Here is a 14436-nt window from a genome sequence, read left to right on the forward strand (position 1 = left end):
AAAAGCATTCACAGTATTGTTATTCGAATCTTTATTATTATATTTTATTAGTGTGAATGCTTGAAAAGCATTCACAGTATTGTTATTCGAATCTTTATTATTATTATTAGTGTGAATGCTTGAAAAGCATTCACAGTATTGTTATTCGAATCTTTATTATTATTATTATATTTTATTATTCTTCCGTACGTTTTTTGTAATCCTACTCCTTCAAAACCGTTCAACTTAGAAAAACCATTCAAACACCGTTAGATTCCTATTCTTTTGGACAACACTGCTTCTATTTTTCATATTTTTAACATTTATATTTTTAATTTTATTCAACTTTATTCAAGAAAAATTTATAATGTATTTCAATGGGGAGACCCTTCAAATCCTCATTCAACTTACTCATTTTTAAACTCTTACTACTTCCACATACATTGACATAGAGCCACCATTCAAACTTTAAAACGAAGACAAGACATTCAACTATTCAACTTGTATTTATCTTTTCAATATCTATTATACTTTTTCTTCAGTTCCAGTTTAAGTTTCATGATGTTTTTTCACCCGTTTCAGAGTTTATAATGGGTGTGTATGGGACGGAATGTTGGGGCTAGAGTGAGGCAGCTCAACTGCTAGAGTGAGAGGAGCAAAAAAATTAATCTTAAAATATTTTTTAAAACTGCTGCTGTGTCCACAGCGTTTGCTCTACAGGTATGATTTTACCCTCAAAACGTAGCCATGGCTGTCCTCTTTCATCCAATGTGTTTACTATTGTACTAGGTGTTATGGTTCTTTCATAAATGTCACCAATGCACAGCCTCCTCCCTCCAACTCTTCCATAGACTCTAATGTTAAAATGGCTCAGAAGGTTCGTTTGAAAATCAGAAGAGCATGGTGTCTTTCCACTGTCACCACGTCCATATAATAAGCTCCACAGGCATGAAAACTGAGAATTAGGTAGACTAGACATTGCTGTCGCTCACGGTGAAAGAATTTTGTCAATACGACTTTTACTTTTCATTTGGGAGCGATTTGTTTCGGCCTGACTTTTCTGTTCATTTTAAGCAGCAAAAGTGAGGCGCATGTCTGTGTACGTGTGTATGGAGCCATTGGGTGCGGTCACTATAGCAACCAGGCTCACACCTGCCTGCTTAACGAGCTCTGCCTGCCACTGTACCAAGATTCATCTTAAGCACTTCTCTTTCAACTGCTGCTGTGTCCACAGTGTTACAGCCATCATTTTACCCTCAAATTGTCGCCATTATTGTTCTCTTTCCAACACCGTATCTTTGAAAGCTCAGGCATTTAAACTTTTTAAACTGTGTGGATCAAAGTGGAGGGATCACATTTTAGTCATTCAGTGATTCAAAGAATATGACCTTTTAATATTCATTCAGATGTTTTCTGACTCTAAATGTTCTTTTCTCATTTCTTAGGGTTTTCTAATTTACAATTAAAACATTTTCAGTTTTTTTCCAACTTCTTCTTCTGTGTAACGTTCAGCTTTTAGCAGTTCAGCACTTTTGTTTTCAGGTTAAATTCGGTTTTTTTTTTTTTTTTTTTTTTATCTCATTCAATATTTTTAACTCAAAATTCAGCAATTAATTCATTTCAGTGCATACATTCAGATTCAAGCATTCACACTGCAGTTTCTTCAGAAAATGCACTTTCTAGTTCTATTTTATTATTATCTATTCCGTACGTTTTTTGAAAGCCTACTCCTTCAAAACCGTTCAACTTAGAAAAACCATTCAAACACCGTTAGATTCCTATTCTTTTGGACAACATTGCTTCTATTTTTCTCATTTTTAACATTTATATTTTTAATTTTATTCAACTTTATTCAACAAAAATTTCCCATGTATTTCAATGGGGAGACCCTTCAAATTCTCATTCAACTTACTCATTTTTAAACTCTTACTACTTCAACATACGTTGACATAGAGCCACCATTCAAACTTTAAAACGAAGACAAGACATTCAACTATTCAACTTGTATTTATCTTTTCAATATCTATTATACTTTTTCTTCAGTTCCAGTTTAAGTTTCATGATGTTTTTTCACCCGTTTCAGAGTTTATAATGGGTGTGTATGGGACGGAATGTTGGGGCTAGAGTGAGGCAGCTCAACTGCTAGAGTGAGAGGAGCAACAAAATTAATCTTAAAATCTTTTTTAAAACTGCTGCTGTGTCCGCAGCGTTTGCTCTACAGGTATGATTTTACCCTCAAAACGTAGCCATGGCTGTCCTCTTTCATCCAATGTGTTTACTATTGTACTAGGTGTTATGGTTCTTTCATAAATGTCACCAATGCACAGCCTCCTCCCTCCAACTCTTCCATAGACTCTAATGTTAAAATGGCTCAGAAGGTTCGTTTGAAAATCAGAAGAGCATGGTGTCTTTACACTGTCACCACGTCCATATAATAAGCTCCACAGGCATGAAAACTGAGAATTAGGTAGACTAGACATTGCTGTCGCTCACGGTGAAAGAATTTTGTCAATACGACTTTTACTTTTCATTTGGGAGCGATTTGTTTCGGCCTGACTTTTCTGTTCATTTTAAGCAGCAAAAGTGAGGCGCATGTCTGTGTACGTGTGTATGGAGCCATTGGGTGCGGTCACTATAGCAACCAGGCTCACACCTGCCTGCTTAACGAGCTCTGCCTGCCACTCTGCCAAGATTCATCTTAAGCACTTCTCTTTCAACTGCTGCTGTGTCCACAGTGTTACAGCCATCATTTTACCCTCAAATTGTCGCCATTATCGTTCTCTTTCCAACACAGTGTCTTTCAAAGCTCAGGCATTTAAATTTTTTAAACTGTGTGGATCAAAGTGGAGGGATCACATTTTAGTCATTCAGTGATTCAAAGAATATGACCTTTTAATATTCATTCAGATGTTTTCTGACTCTAAATGTTCTTTTCTCATTTCTTAGGGTTTTCTAATTTACATTTAAAACATTTTCAGTTTTTTTCCAACTCCTCCTTCTGTGTAACCTTCAGCTTTTAGCAGTTCAGCACCTTTGTTTTCAGGTTAAATTCGTTTTTTTTTTTTTTGTTTTTTTTTTATCTCATTCAATATTTTTAACTCAAAATTCAGCAATTAATTCATTTCAGTGCATACATTCAGATTCAAGCATTCACACTGCAGTTTCTTCAGAAAATGCACTTTCTAGTTAGTGTGAATGCTTGAAAAGCATTCACAGTATTGTTGTTGTAATCTTTATTAGTGTGAATGCTTGAAAAGCATTCACAGTATTGTTCTTCTAATCTTTATTATTATTTTCTATTCCGTACGTTTTTCGCCGACTATCTCCTTCAAAACCGTTCAACTTAGAAAAACCATTCAAACACCATTAGATTCCTCTTCTTTTGGAATGGTGTGCTTCTACTTTTCTCATTTTTAACATTTATATTTTTAATTTTATTCAACTTTATTCAAAAAAAATTTCCCATGTATTTCAATGGGGAGACCCTTCAAATTCTCATTCAACTTACTCATTTTTAAACTCTTACTACTTCAACATACGTTCACATAGAGCCACCATTCAAACTTTAAAACAAAGACAAGACATTCAACTATTCAACTTGTATTTATCTTTTCAATATCTATTATACTTTTTCTTCAGTTCCAGTTTAAGTTTCATGATGTTTTTTCACCCGTTTCAGAGTTTATAATGGGTGTGTATGGGACGGAATGTTGGGGCTAGAGTGAGGCAGCTCAACTGCTAGAGTGAGAGGAGCAAAAAAATTAATCTTAAAATCTTTTTTAAAACTGCTGCTGTGTCCACAGCGTTTGCTCTACAGGTATGATTTTACCCTCAAAACGTAGCCATGGCTGTCCTCTTTCATCCAATGTGTTTACTATTGTACTAGGTGTTATGGTTCTTTCATAAATGTCACCAATGCACAGCCTCCTCCCTCCAACTCTTCCATAGACTCTAATGTTAAAATGGCTCAGAAGGTTCGTTTGAAAATCAGAAGAGCATGGTGTCTTTCCACTGTCACCACGTCCATATAATAAGCTCCACAGGCATGAAAACTGAGAATTAGGTAGACTAGACATTGCTGTCGCTCACAGTGAAAGAATTTTGTCAATACGACTTTTACTTTTCATTTGGGAGCGATTTGTTTCGGCCTGACTTTTCTGTTCATTTTAAGCAGCAAAAGTGAGGTGCATGTCTGTGTGCGTGTGTATGGAGCCATTGGGTGCGGTCACTATAGCAACCAGGCTCACACCTGCCTGCTTAACGAGCTCTCTCTGCCACTCTGCCAAAATTCATCTTAAACACTTCTCTTTCAACTGCTGCTGTGTCCACAGTGTTAAAGCCATCATTTTACCCTCAAAACGTCGCCATCGTTGTTCTCTTTCCAACATTTTGTCTTTCAAAGCTCAGAGATGTAAACTTTTTAAACTGTGTGGGTCCAAGTGGAGGGATCACATTTTAGTCATTCAGTGATTCAAAGAATATGACCTTTTAAAGATGTTTTCTGACTCTAAATTTTCTTTTCTCATTTCTTAGGTTTTTCTAATTTACAATTAAAACATTTTCAGCTTTTTTCCAACTTCTTCTTCTGTGTAACCTTCAGCTTTTAGCAGTTCAGCACTTTTGTTTTCAGGTTAAATTCGGGTTTTTTTTTTTTTATCTCATTCAAAATTTTTAACTTAAATTCAGTAATTATTTCATTTCAATGCATACATTCAGATTCAAGCATTCACACTGCAGTTTCTTCAGAAAATGCACTTTCTAGTTATTAGTGTGAATGCTTGAAAAGCATTCACAGTATTGTTCTTCTAATCTTTATTATTATTATATTTTATTATTTTTCCGTACGTTTTTTGAAAGCCTACTCCTTCAAAACCGTTCAACTTAGAAAAACCATTCAAACATCGTTAGATTCCTATTCTTTTGGACAACATTGCTTCTATTTTTCTTATTTTTAACATTTATATTTTTAATTTTATTCAACTTTATTCAACAAAAATTTATAATGTATTTCAATGGGGAGACCCTTCAAATTCTCATTCAACTTACTCATTTTTAAACTCTTACTACTTCCACATACATTGACATAGAGCCACCATTCAAACTTTAAAACGAAGACAAGACATTCAACTATTCAACTTGTATTTATCTTTTCAATATCTATTATACTTTTTCTTCAGTTCCAGTTTAAGTTTCATGATGTTTTTTCACCCGTTTCAGAGTTTATAATGGGTGTGTATGGGACGGAATGTTGGGGCTAGAGTGAGGCAGCTCAACTGCTAGAGTGAGAGGAGCAAAAAAATTAATCTTAAAATCTTTTTTAAAACTGCTGCTGTGTCCACAGCGTTTGCTCTACAGGTATGATTTTACCCTCAAAACGTAGCCATCGCTGTCCTCTTTCATCCAATGTGTTTACTATTGTCCTAGGTGTTACGGTTCTTTCATAAATGTCACCAATGCACAGCCTCCTCCTTCCAACTCTTCCATAGACTCTAATGTTAAAATGGCTCAGAAGGTTCGTTTGAAAATCAGAAGAGCATGGTGTCTTTCCACTGTCACCACGTCCATATAATAAACTCCACAGGCATGAAAACTGAGAATTAGGTAGACTAGACATTGCTGTCGCTCACGGTGAAAGAATTTTGTCAATACGACTTTTACTTTTCATTTGGGAGCGATTTGTTTCGGCCTGACTTTTCTGTTCATTTTAAGCAGCAAAAGTGAGGTGCATGTCTGTGTGCGTGTGTATGGAGCCATTGGGTGCGGTCACTATAGCAACCAGGCTCACACCTGCCTGCTTAACGAGCTCTGCCTGCCACTCTGCCAAGATTCATCTTAAGCACTTCTCTTTCAACTGCTGCTGTGTCCACAGTGTTAAAGCCATCATTTTACCCTCAAAACGTCGCCATCGTTGTTCTTTTTCCAACATCTTGTCTTTCAAAGCTCAGAGATGTCAACTTTTTAAACTGTGTGGGTCCAAGTGGAGGGATCACATTTTAGTCATTCAGTGATTCAAAGAATATGACTTTTTAATATTCTTTCAGATGTTTTCTGACTCTAAATGTTCTTTTCTCATTTCTTAGGTTTTTCTAATTTACAATTAAAACATTTTCAGCTTTTTTCCAACTTCTTCTTCTGTGTAACCTTCAGCTTTTAGCAGTTCAGCACTTTTGTTTTCAGGTTAAATTCGGGTTTTTTTTTTATCTCATTCAAGATTTTTAACTTAAATTCAGTAATTAATTCATTTCAGTGCATACATTCAGATTCAAGCATTCACACTGCAGTTTCTTCAGAAAATGCACTTTCTAGTTATATTTTATTTTTCCGTACGTTTTTTGAAAGCCTACTCCTTCAAAACCGTTCAACTTAGAAAAACCATTCAAACATCGTTAGATTCCTATTATTTTGGACAACATTGCTTCTATTTTTCTCATTTTTAACATTTATATTTTTAATTTTATTCAACTTTATTCAACAAAAATTTCCCATGTATTTCAATGGGGAGACCCTTCAAATTCTCATTCAACTTACTCATTTTTAAACTCTTACTACTTCAACATACGTTGACATAGAGCCACCATTCAAACTTTAAAACGAAGACAAGACATTCAACTATTCAACTTGTATTTATCTTTTCAATATCTATTATACTTTTTCTTCAGTTCCAGTTTAAGTTTCATGATGTTTTTTCACCCGTTTCAGAGTTTATAATGGGTGTGTATGGGACGGAATGTTGGGGCTAGAGTGAGGCAGCTCAACTGCTAGAGTGAGAGGAGCAAAAAAATTAATCTTAAAATCTTTTTTAAAACTGCTGCTGTGTCTGCAGCGTTTGCTCTACAGGTATGATTTTACCCTCAAAACGTAGCCATGGCTGTCCTCTTTCATCCAATGTGTTTACTATTGTACTAGGTGTTATGGTTCTTTCATAAATGTCACCAATGCACAGCCTCCTCCCTCCAACTCTTCCATAGACTCTAATGTTAAAATGGCTCAGAAGGTTCGTTTGAAAATCAGAAGAGCATGGTGTCTTTCCACTGTCACCACGTCCATATAATAAACTCCACAGGCATGAAAACTGAGAATTCAGTAGACTAGAAGCTGCTGTCGCTCACGGTGAAAGAATTTTGTCAATACGACTTTTACTTTTCATTTGGGAACGATTTGTTTCGGCCTGACTTTTCTGTTCATTTTAAGCAGCAAAAGTGAGGCGCATGTCTGTGTACGTGTGTATGGAGCCATTGGGTGCGGTCACTATAGCAACCAGGCTCACACCTGCCTGCTTAACGAGCTCTGCCTGCCACTGTACCAAGATTCATCTTAAGCACTTCTCTTTCAACTGCTGCTGTGTCCACAGTGTTACAGCCATCATTTTACCCTCAAATTGTCGCCATTATTGTTCTCTTTCCAACACCGTATCTTTCAAAGCTCAGGCATTTAAACTTTTTAAACTGTGTGTATCAAAGTGGAGGGATCACATTTTAGTCATTCAGTGATTCAAAGAATATGACCTTTTAATATTCATTCAGATGTTTTCTGACTCTAAATGTTCTTTTCTCATTTCTTAGGGTTTTCTAATTTACATTTAAAACATTTTCAGTTTTTTTCCAACTCCTTCTTCTGTGTAACCTTCAGCTTTTAGCAGTTCAGCACCTTTGTTTTCAGGTTAAATTCGTTTTTTTTTTTGTTTTTTTTTAATCTCATTCAATATTTTTAACTCAAAATTCAGCAATTAATTCATTTCAGTGCATACATTCAGATTCAAGCATTCACACTGCAGTTTCTTCAGAAAATGCACTTTCTAGTTAGTGTGAATGCTTGAAAAGCATTCACAGTATTGTTATTCTAATCTTTATTATTATTATTATATTTTATTTTTCCGTACGTTTTTTGAAAGCCTACTCCTTCAAAACCGTTCAACTTAGAAAAACCATTCAAACATCGTTAGATTCCTATTATTTTGGACAACATTGCTTCTATTTTTCTCATTTTTAACATTTATATTTTTAATTTTATTCAACTTTATTCAACAAAAATTTCCCATGTATTTCAATGGGGAGACCCTTCAAATTCTCATTCAACTTACTCATTTTTAAACTCTTACTACTTCAACATACGTTCACATAGAGCCACCATTCAAACTTTAAAACGAAGACAAGACATTCAACTATTCAACTTGTATTTATCTTTTCAATATCTATTATACTTTTTCTTCAGTTCCAGTTTAAGTTTCATGATGTTTTTTCACCCGTTTCAGAGTTTATAATGGGTGTGTATGGGACGGAATGTTGGGGCTAGAGTGAGACAGCTCAACTGCTAGAGTGAGAGGAGCAAAAAAATTAATCTTAAAATCTTTTTTAAAACTGCTGCTGTGTCCTCAGCGTTTGCTCTACAGGTATGATTTTACCCTCAAAACGTAGCCATGGCTGTCCTCTTTCATCCAATGTGTTTACTATTGTCCTAGGTGTTACGGTTCTTTCATAAATGTCACCAATGCACAGCCTCCTCCCTCCAACTCTTCCATAGACTCTAATGTTAAAATGGCTCAGAAGGTTCGTTTGAAAATCAGAAGAGCATGGTGTCTTTCCACTGTCACCACGTCCATATAATAAGCTCCACAGGCATGAAAACTGAGAATTAGGTAGACTAGACATGGCTGTCGCTCACGGTGAAAGAATTTTGTCAATACGACTTTTACTTTTCATTTGGGAACGATTTGTTTCGGCCTGACTTTTCTGTTCATTTTAAGCAGCAAAAGTGAGGCGCATGTCTGTGTACGTGTGTATGGAGCCATTGGGTGCGGTCACTATAGCAACCAGGCTCACACCTGCCTGCTTAACGAGCTCTGCCTGCCACTGTACCAAGATTCATCTTAAGCACTTCTCTTTCAACTGCTGCTGTGTCCACAGTGTTACAGCCATCATTTTACCCTCAAATTGTCGCCATTATTGTTCTCTTTCCAACACCGTATCTTTCAAAGCTCAGGCATTTAAACTTTTTAAACTGTGTGGATCAAAGTGGAGGGATCACATTTGAGTCATTCAGTGATTCAAAGAATATGACCTTTTAATATTCATTCAGATGTTTTCTGACTCTAAATGTTCTTTTCTCATTTCTTAGGGTTTTCTAATTTACATTTAAAACATTTTCAGTTTTTTTCCAACTCCTCCTTCTGTGTAACCTTCAGCTTTTAGCAGTTCAGCACCTTTGTTTTCAGGTTAAATTCGTTGTTTTTTTTTGTTTGTTTTTTAATCTCATTCAATATTTTTAACTCAAAATTCAGCAATTAATTCATTTCAGTGCATACATTCAGATTCAAGCATTCACACTGCAGTTTCTTCAGAAAATGCACTTTCTAGTTATTAGTGTGAATGCTTGAAAAGCATTCACAGTATTGTTCTTCTAATCTTTATTCTATTTTATTCTTCCGTACGTTTTTTGAAAGCCTACTCCTTCAAAACCGTTCAACTTAGAAAAACCATTCAAACATCGTTAGATTCCTATTATTTTGGACATGACTGCTTCTATTTTTCTCATTTTTAACATTTATATTTTTAATTTTATTCAACTTTATTCAACAAAAATTTCCCATGTATTTCAATGGGGAGACCCTTCAAATTCTCATTCAACTTGCTCATTTTTAAACTCTTACTACTTCCACATACATTGACATAGAGCCACCATTCAAACTTTAAAACGAAGACAAGACATTCAACTATTCAACTTGTATTTATCTTTTCAATATCTATTATACTTTTTCTTCAGTTCCAGTTTAAGTTTCATGATGTTTTTTCACCCGTTTCAAAATTTATAATGGGTGTGTATGGGACGGAATGTTGGGGCTAGAGTGAGGCAGCTCAACTGCTAGAGTGAGAGGAGCAAAAAAATTAATCTTAAAATCTTTTTTAAAACTGCTGCTGTGTCCGCAGCGTTTGCTCTACAGGTATGATTTTACCCTCAAAACGTAGCCATGGCTGTCCTCTTTCATCCAATGTGTTTACTATTGTACTAGGTGTTATGGTTCTTTCATAAATGTCACCAATGCACAGCCTCCTCCCTCCAACTCTTCCATAGACTCTAATGTTAAAATGGCTCAGAAGGTTCGTTTGAAAATCAGAAGAGCATGGTGTCTTTACACTGTCACCACGTCCATATAATAAACTCCACAGACATGAAAACTGAGAATTTGGTAGACTAGACATTGCTGTCGCTCACAGTGAAAGAATTTTGTCAATACGACATGTACTTTTCATTTGGGAACGATTTGTTTCGGCCTGACTTTTCTGTTCATTTTAAGCAGCAAAAGTGAGGTGCATGTCTGTGTCGTGTGTATGGAGCCATTGGGTGCGGTCACTATAGCAACCAGGCTCACACCTGCCTGCTTAACGAGCTCTGCCTGCCACTCTGCCAAGATTCATCTTAAACACTTCTCTTTCAACTGCTGCTGTGTCCACAGTGTTAAAGCCATCATTTTACCCTCAAAACGTCGCCATCGTTGTTCTTTTTCCAACATCTTGTCTTTCAAAGCTCAGAGATGTCAACTTTTTAAACTGTGTGGGTCCAAGTGGAGGGATCACATTTTAGTCATTCAGTGATTCAAAGAATATGACCTTTTAATATTCTTTCAGATGTTTTCTGACTCTAAATGTTCTTTTCTCATTTCTTAGGTTTTTCTAATTTACAATTAAAACATTTTCAGCTTTTTTCCAACTTCTTCTTCTGTGTAACCTTCAGCTTTTAGCAGTTCAGCACTGTTGTTTATTTTTCCGTACGTTTTTTGAAAGCCTACTCCTTCAAAACCGTTCAACTTAGAAAAACCATTCAAACACCGTTAGATTCCTATTCTTTTGGACAACATTGCTTCTATTTTTCTCATTTTTAACATTTATATTTTTAATTTTATTCAACTTTTTTCAACAAAAATTTATAATGTATTTCAATGGGGAGACCCTTCAAATTCTCATTCAACTTACTCATTTTTAAACTCTTACTACTTCCACATACGTTGACATAGAGCCACCATTCAAACTTTAAAACGAAGACAAGACATTCAACTATTCAACTTGTATTTATCTTTTCAATATCTATTATACTTTTTCTTCAGTTCCAGTTTAAGTTTCATGATGTTTTTTCACCCGTTTCAGAGTTTATAATGGGTGTGTATGGGACGGAATGTTGGGGCTAGAGTGAGGCAGCTCAACTGCTAGAGTGAGAGGAGCAAAAAAAATAATCTTAAAATCTTTTTTAAAACTGCTGCTGTGTCCGCAGCGTTTGCTCTACAGGTATGATTTTACCCTCAAAACGTAGCCATGGCTGTCCTCTTTCATCCAATGTGTTTACTATTGTCCTAGGTGTTATGGTTCTTTCATAAATGTCACCAATGCACAGCCTCCTCCCTCCAACTCTTCCATAGACTCTAATGTTAAAATGGCTCAGAAGGTTTGTTTGAAAATCAGAAGAGCATGGTGTCTTTACACTGTCACCACGTCCATATAATAAGCTCCACAGGCATGAAAACTGAGAATTAGGTAGACTAGACATGGCTGTCGCTCACGGTGAAAGAATTTTGTCAATACGACATGTACTTTTCATTTGGGAACGATTTGTTTCGGCCTGACTTTTCTGTTCATTTTAAGCAGCAAAAGTGAGGTGCATGTCTGTGTCGTGTGTATGGAGCCATTGGGTGCGGTCACTATAGCAACCAGGCTCACACCTGCCTGCTTAACGAGCTCTCTCTGCCACTGTACCAAGATTCATCTTAAACACTTCTCTTTCAACTGCTGCTGTGTCCACAGTGTTAAAGCCATCATTTTACCCTCAAAACGTCGCCATCGTTGTTCTTTTTCCAACATCTTGTCTTTCAAAGCTCAGAGATGTAAACTTTTTAAACTGTGTGGGTCCAAGTGGAGGGATCACATTTTAGTCATTCAGTGATTCAAAGAATATGACCTTTTAATATTCTTTCAGATGTTTTCTGACTCTAAATGTTCTTTTCTCATTTCTTAGGTTTTTCTAATTTACAATTAAAACATTTTCAGCTTTTTTCCAACTTCTTCTTCTGTGTAACCTTCAGCTTTTAGCAGTTCAGCACTGTTGTTTTCAGGTTAAATTCAGGTTGTTTTTTGTTTTTTTTTAATCTCATTCAATATTTTTAACTCAAAATTCAGCAATTAATTCATTTCAGTGCATACATTCAGATTCAAGCATTCACACTGCAGTTTCTTCAGAAAATGCACTTTCTAGTTAGTGTGAATGCTTGAAAAGCATTCACAGTATTGTTCTTCTAATCTTTATTAGTGTGAATGCTTGAAAAGCATTCACAGTATTGTTGTTGTAATCTTTATTATTATATTTTATTTTTCCGTACGTTTTTTGAAAGCCTACTCCTTCAAAACCGTTCAACTTAGAAAAACCATTCAAACATCGTTAGATTCCTATTCTTTTGGACAACATTGCTTCTATTTTTCTCATTTTTAACATTTATATTTTTAATTTTATTCAACTTTATTCAACAAAAATTTCCCATGTATTTCAATGGGGAGACCCTTCAAATTCTCATTCAACTTACTCATTTTTAAACTCTTACTACTTCCACATACGTTGACATAGAGCCACCATTCAAACTTTAAAACGAAGACAAGACATTCAACTATTCAACTTGTATTTATCTTTTCAATATCTATTATACTTTTTCTTCAGTTCCAGTTTAAGTTTCATGATGTTTTTTCACCCGTTTCAGAGTTTATAATGGGTGTGTATGGGACGGAATGTTGGGGCTAGAGTGAGGCAGCTCAACTGCTAGAGTGAGAGGAGCAAAAAAATTAATCTTAAAATATTTTTTAAAACTGCTGCTGTGTCCACAGCGTTTGCTCTACAGGTATGATTTTACCCTCAAAACGTAGCCATGGCTGTCCTCTTTCATCCAATGTGTTTACTATTGTCCTAGGTGTTACGGTTCTTTCATAAATGTCACCAATGCACAGCCTCCTCCCTCCAACTCTTCCATAGACTCTAATGTTAAAACGGCTCAGAAGGTTGGTTTGAAAATCAGAAGAGCATGGTGTTTTTACACTGTCACCACGTCCATATAATAAACTCCACAGGCATGAAAACTGAGAATTAGGTAGAGTGGACATTGCTGCCGCTCACGGTGAAAGAATTTCGTCAATACGACCTATACTTTTCATTTGGGAGCGATTTGTTTCGGCCTGACTTTTCTGTTCATTTTAAGCAGCAAAAGTGAGGCGCATGTCTGTGTACGTGTGTATGGAGCCATTGGGTGCAGTCACTATAGCAACCAGGCTCACACCTGCCTGCTTAACGAGCTCTGCCTGCCACTGTACCAAGATTCATCTTAAGCACTTCTCTTTCAACTGCTGCTATGTCCACAGTGTTACAGCCATCATTTTACCCTCAAATTGTCGCCATTATTGTTCTCTTTCCAACATCTTGTCTTTCAAAGCTCAGACTTTTAAATTTTTTAAACTGTGTGGATCCAAGCAGAGGGATCACATTTTAGTCATTCAGTGATTCAAAGAATATGAACTTTTAATATTCATTCAGATGTTTTCTGACTCTAAATGTTCTCTTCTAAATTCTTAGGGTTTTCTAATTTACAATTAAAACATTTTCAGCTTTTTTCCAACTTCTTCTTCTGTGTAACCTTCAGCTTTTAGCAGTTCAGCACTTTTGTTTTCAGGTTAAATTCGGGTTTGTTTTTTTTTAATCTCATTCAAAATTTTTAACTTAAATTCAGTAATTATTTCATTTCAGTGCATACATTCAGATTCAAGCATTCACACTGCAGTTTCTTCAGAAAATGCACTTTCTAGTTATTATATTTTATTTTTCCGTACGTTTTTTGAAAGCCTACTCCTTCAAAACCGTTCAACTTAGAAAAACCATTCAAACACCGTTAGATTCCTATTCTTTTGGACAACATTGCTTCTATTTTTCTCATTTTTAACATTTATATTTTTAATTTTATTCAACTTTTTTCAACAAAAATTTATAATGTATTTCAATGGGGAGACCCTTCAAATTCTCATTCAACTTACTCATTTTTAAACTCTTACTACTTCCACATACGTTGACATAGAGCCACCATTCAAACTTTAAAACGAAGACAAGACATTCAACTATTCAACTTGTATTTATCTTTTCAATATCTATTATACTTTTTCTTCAGTTCCAGTTTAAGTTTCATGATGTTTTTTCACCCGTTTCAGAGTTTATAATGGGTGTGTATGGGACGGAATGTTGGGGCTAGAGTGAGGCAGCTCAACTGCTAGAGTGAGAGGAGCAAAAAAATTAATCTTAAAATCTTTTTTAAAACTGCTGCTGTGTCCGCAGCGTTTGCTCTACAGGTATGATTTTACCCTCAAAACGTAGCCATGGCTGTCCTCTTTCATCCAATGTGTTTACTATTGTACTAGGTGTTATGGTTCTTTCATAAATGTCACC

This window comes from Astatotilapia calliptera, chromosome 20 (assembly GCF_964374335.1).
Source record: "Astatotilapia calliptera chromosome 20, fAstCal68.1, whole genome shotgun sequence".
Lineage (NCBI taxonomy): Eukaryota > Metazoa > Chordata > Actinopteri > Cichliformes > Cichlidae > Astatotilapia > Astatotilapia calliptera.